Here is a 5,601-nt window from a genome sequence, read left to right as displayed (position 1 = left end):
CCTACAGAAGTTGGTCAGTTAAGCTTGAAAAAGATGATTCTCTCTCTCTCTCTCTCTCTCTCTCTCTAATGAGGAGTGCAGAAACAATTCAACAACATATTGTTTCAGGACTGCAGATTGCGGGTGGTTCTGTGAACAGGTAATTCAAGATGATGCTACCTTAAATTATGATATGTAGTGTGCATGAGAAGGCTGGGGTTATTTAATTTATGAAGTAGATGAAAAAAAATGTTTATTTGAAATCCATTTCTGATGTAGCAGACAATGGAACTTTTCTAGTCTTTCATCTACTTTCTACACAATGTGAGATAGACATAATGTGCACATTTGCAGCTACCACAGAATTATAGATATGAAATCTATACTTGCATCACCAAACATTATTAGGGAAACAAATGTGTAGACTTGCATTTACTCGTTTGTATATACCTTACAAACAGCCAGAGGGTGTGATGTCTCATCTGAGCCTACCCCTCTATGGAATTAAGACAGATATATTTAATGCATTAAGTAATGTTTTTAATACAGGAATAAAGGAATAATGGTATTATTCCTGTATTCCAAGACACTTGGAAAGCATCAAATAACAATTAATAAATAGAAGGCAAAGCCAACCATGCATAAGGGACTTTTAAGACCAATAGCACTAACAGATACAACATAAAAGCTATAACTGGGAACAGTAAGAAATGAAATACAAAATCATCTTAAAGAAAATAACAAGCATAGGACCAGGGTCCAGAGAGAATGCCTGCACTGGATATAGGAAAGCAGCAAATAATTAATTTAAATGAGACTATTGTGTTCAAAGGTGTTTTGAGACCAAGAAACTGTTAATAGTTGTAAGAATTGAATTCCAAACGGCTTTTGAGTTTTAACATAGAAACGCTAATAAGAATAATGATGAAAAATAAAATACACTTGAAATTCATTGACTTTATTGCAAAAATATACAAGTGATAAGACTAAAATGTTCCTCAATAAACAAGATGCAATCTGATACAGGCAACTTGTTAACTTCACAGAGACAATATTCCTCTTCTTTACAATAGGACTTTTCACAGGTATAAGCATCACTGACATGGTGAAACTGAACACGCAATGTACTGTCTAATCACATAGTCTTTGACATAATGTCCTTGGCCAATAATTAAGAGGCAATGTTTTCCTCTGTGGTATGTTGACCACAGTGGCCTGCATCATCATGATACTGGGCAAGGATGCGCAATATGTTCTGATGCAGGAGAACCTGCCGCCTCCTCCCCTCGGCCACTTTGATGAGATATAGTTTATCTGTAAAATCATGCAGGAGAATTTATAGCAATCGTATTGTCTATTGTGCTTCGTTTTCCCTTTAATCCAGCGCGTGCGCTCACACACACACACGCACACAGATTTGTAACTTTATAGCCAGACACATGCTTTTGTTCCTGCCATATACACATAAAATATCTGGCATTTGGCAATAGGAACACAGACAATAAACATTTTTCAGTATTTATGTTGTATAAATTGTTGCTTGAATCTTGTGTTTTTCCCCTTAATGGTACTGTGTTTTATAAGGCAGAAGGTATAGGACCCATTTTTACAATGACTCACAGGCATGCATGTCAGCAAGAAGCACTGCAGTGACGAGACACAACACATCAAACATGCGACCTAGAAATCAACATCCAATTTTTTACCCACCACCAACAAAGGGAAAATAAGGTCAAGCTCAATAGCATCATTAGCATTGGACTTCCGGGGCTTGAGCCCCAAACCTTTTTTCACCCCCGGGCCCCGTGCCCCCGTCACTCCAAAAAATAAGAAATAAATATTATCCATTGTTTGAACGGAGCTGATGTTATTGATGTAGTTCATACTAAAGATTACATTTTGAAGCCATATACCAGTAGTTTGAGCAGTTTGTAGTTTACTGTGCAATCTGGGAGTGTAGCTGTATGTTTTTATCTTAGGTGCATGGTGGTGAACGAACTCTGTTAACTTCAGCCCCTGATGTTTTTCTCTTAGCCCCGAATGTTTTTGAACCCTGGAAACGCCCCTGGTCAAGCTTAAGAATTTTGGCACAAGATGAACTGCACTGTGCCAATGAATTTCATGACAACCCAAATCACAATACTAAACTTACTCTTGTTATCTTGGTGATTTCAGTCTCATTCAGCTACAGTCATTAGTTTCTTATCTGTATGGAGAATACATGCATGACAGAAATTTCTATTTGTAATTACAGTGACAAGACAGCCAACATAATATCATTCATAACCCTGTTAAAAATAATGCAAAAGTATATGTATGTATGTGTATATATATATGTGTATATATATATATATATATATATATATATATATATATATATATATATATATATATATATATATATATATATATGTATATATATATATATATATATATCATCATTCTGTAGCAATCATAAGCAAATCACAACCCTGTTAAAAATAAAGCAAAAGTATATACGTACATACCAGCATTCTGTAGCAATCATAAGCACCAACACCAAAGCATAGTAAAAGAACCCACATGCATATTTTTGCAGCATTCTGAAACATTGATATTGTGTCACCTACTTACATTATTCGATGACAATCTTCACCCTGGTAGGATTGGGAAAAAAATATATAAAAATTATGCAATAATATGATTAACTTAGCCTTAATAATGTCGCACATTTGCCTTTAGTTATAATAGACAAACAAAATATATTTTAATAAACATCTGGAAATAATATATAGCTTCACTGATAAGTCGGGAAAAGAAATGTTACCTTAAGTAGCTACATATTTCATTTATAAGAATGGAATATATATATATATATATATATATATATATATATATATATATATATATATATATATATATATATATATATATATATATATATATACACACACACACACACACACACACACACACACACACACACACACACTCGTATAAGGTTCCTGTGAAATAAAATTATTCAGCTATTCATAGGTAATTTATCAAATTTACCTTCACCAGGAGAGCAAATCTCTTCACGTTCTTCTTTTTGCGTGGCAACATATTTGGCTCTTCCCCTCGCAGCCACTGCTTCACAGTGTGCAAATGCACAAACTCTTGCTCACTGAAAATGAACATACACTCTTAATAAAAATATTGTTGTAGCCATCAGATAACAATATGTTGGGAGTCTAAAAACATTATAGGTCTACCAAAATTTTTCTGGCTTACATAAGGCAGCCCCTGTCTGACCTAGCTTGGGTGGTAATTCAAAACCAATAGTTCCCTCATAAAAAACAATTCAATTGACTATCATAGTGGAGATGTGGGCTCTCAAATTTCTGGGCACTATAATATCCAATGTATTTTAACTTTGTGAATTTCTGACCAGGGGGTGTTGGGTTTACTCACCTGGTTGGCTACCCTTAACTCACCAGTCAAATGGTTCATAAAGGAAATTTGGTAGTATATAAATGAGGCAGCTAGAACCTGCTGGGACGCCAGCACTAACAATACTTTAGCACTAAGATGGTGTAATTACAGTTTAAAGAAGTTGGATAGTGTGCCATATGTATCATCCAAGAACAACCTGCTCTAGTATGGATAATATTGTGGGGTTTAGTCTATGTATAGTTATATATTTCCAAGTGGCCTAAGACTACCCACATGCTGTCCTGAAGACCACCCATCGACCTGGACTCTAGAAGAAACTCTACAGCACAAGTGGAATCAAGAATGAGCTCCAGGGGGAAGCATGAGCCAACAATAAAGGCGCCATTATAAAACAATTGCCTACACCATGACGGGATAGGGTCGACCATCAGGCCCCTACAGATAAGCCTACTGGCGCTATAGGCCACATGTAGAAAAAAAAAAAAAGTGGATCCCCTAATAATCAGCATAAAAATTTCTTAAATGGAATCAGCACCCACAACCTCATCAGGTAACTAAGAATTCTAATGGTCAATGAATGTTATGCTAAAAAAATAGCATCTATATTCAACATTAGTATGGGGTTTATGAAAGTTCAATGTGTGACCTCTGGTGACATTCAAGGTACTGGTAGCAGGGAGGAAAAGGTCAAGTGGGGAATTGTCGATTCTCCATGGAATATCCTCCAATGGTGAATTAAATCTGATCTAAGTAGCCTACTACATACTGAGTGAAGACTTCAGAGTTCTTGTGCAATCAGAATAGTTTAGCTCTGAGAGACTGTCAATCAGTTAGGTCCATCTGGTAAGGGACCCTAACTCTAACAAAGGATTTTAGAAAGGGATACTATGAACTCATTATCTGTGCAAGAGTGGACCTCAACAAATTGTTAGCCAGTCCTGCTGCTTTACTGACTGATTTTGAGGTGAGAGTGGAATTTTAGACTGTTATCAACCAGAATACCCAAGAGTCTATGTACAGGTTCCAGAGACAAGTCTGGCATCTTAGTACTACACTCTTATTGATGTTAAAATGCAGTCCCCATGAAAGCTACCTTATGGATAGCATCTATACCCTTCTGACAGAGATAGGTCGAAAGATAGGGTGGTGCAAAAGTCATACTGACCAGGTGGCGTTAGGTTCTGACTAGGAGCATTAGTACTGACCAAGTGGCATTAGGGTCTGACCAGGTTGGGTTAGGTTTCGTTTAAATTATATTGATGCACAGACACTTTTTTCCTGTGTATTTCATGATGGTTTTCCTTATGAAGATAGTTTCTTTTTCAGGAATAATATAAAATTGTCAACTTGAAAATTGAAAAACTGACACACTCACTTTTACTTTTTTCCAGAAAGAAAAATATTCTTTTTGAATAAATAGTTTATATGTACAGTATTAGGATTAGGACCTGTCTCCTAATGGTAGATGAAAATACATTCTTCTGGTAGATTTAGATGTGTTTTAAATGAATCTCCTCATTGTTTCTGTTGTAATTCAGTTTTTATCACCCCATTCCTCCTCAGAACCTACACATCTGTGACAAAATTAATTAACAAAGCAATCAAAACACCAAAAATTGACAAGTTCACCTATCTCATTGCTAAAAACATTGTTGTTCTCAATGAAGAACTTGGGTCACATACAACACAACGGACAACGGTGTATATCTTACTGTCAGAATGTTCATTCCTGCGATATTAGTTTTTATATAATTTATCATTTCCTCCCGAGTCCATCCATTAACCTGCACCATGATGGTCTGCAGGGGAAGAAGGGGGAGGGGTAGAGGAGATTCAAATCTAAATGTGCTGACCCGATGGCGATAAGTACTGAGCAAAGTGATGATAGTAATGGCCAAAGTGGCATTAGGTACTGATCCAGTGCCAATGAATACCAATCAATGTGTTAAGTTGGATTAGGTTAGGGAATATTGCCCAAAACTGTAACTTTACCACATGCTTGTAGATGAAAATACATTTTTCTGGTAGAATTTGGTGCTTTTTGTATGAATCTGCTTATTTTTGTCGTAAATCCTTCAGTTATGTGGGGGAAGGGTTTGAAAAAGGTTCATTTGCAATGAAAATGAAAAAGTATAGTTTCATCTGAAAATCTGAGACAGGTGAACTTATAGTACAGTATATATTCACCCAAAAAAACAAACAATTTTT

At 35.9% G+C, this 5,601-nt stretch overlaps 1 long non-coding RNA gene across 1 annotated transcript in view; it reads right to left on the bottom strand.

Annotated features, from left to right (window-relative positions):
* Nucleotides 1-921: 921 nt before the first annotated feature.
* The window catches only part of LOC126991398 (uncharacterized), a 5,340-nt gene continuing 660 nt past the window's right edge, over nucleotides 922-5,601 (bottom strand). Inside the window, exons 2-4 of the long non-coding RNA XR_007745475.1 lie at nucleotides 3,013-3,124; nucleotides 2,593-2,615; nucleotides 922-1,293 (exon numbers count right to left, since the gene is read on the bottom strand). This is a non-coding gene — a long non-coding RNA (uncharacterized LOC126991398). The remainder of the gene's footprint in view (nucleotides 1,294-2,592; nucleotides 2,616-3,012; nucleotides 3,125-5,601) is intronic.

This window comes from Eriocheir sinensis, unplaced genomic scaffold (assembly GCF_024679095.1).
Source record: "Eriocheir sinensis breed Jianghai 21 unplaced genomic scaffold, ASM2467909v1 Scaffold274, whole genome shotgun sequence".
NCBI lineage: Eukaryota > Metazoa > Arthropoda > Malacostraca > Decapoda > Varunidae > Eriocheir > Eriocheir sinensis.
This window is presented reverse-complemented; position numbering and strand designations above follow the sequence as displayed.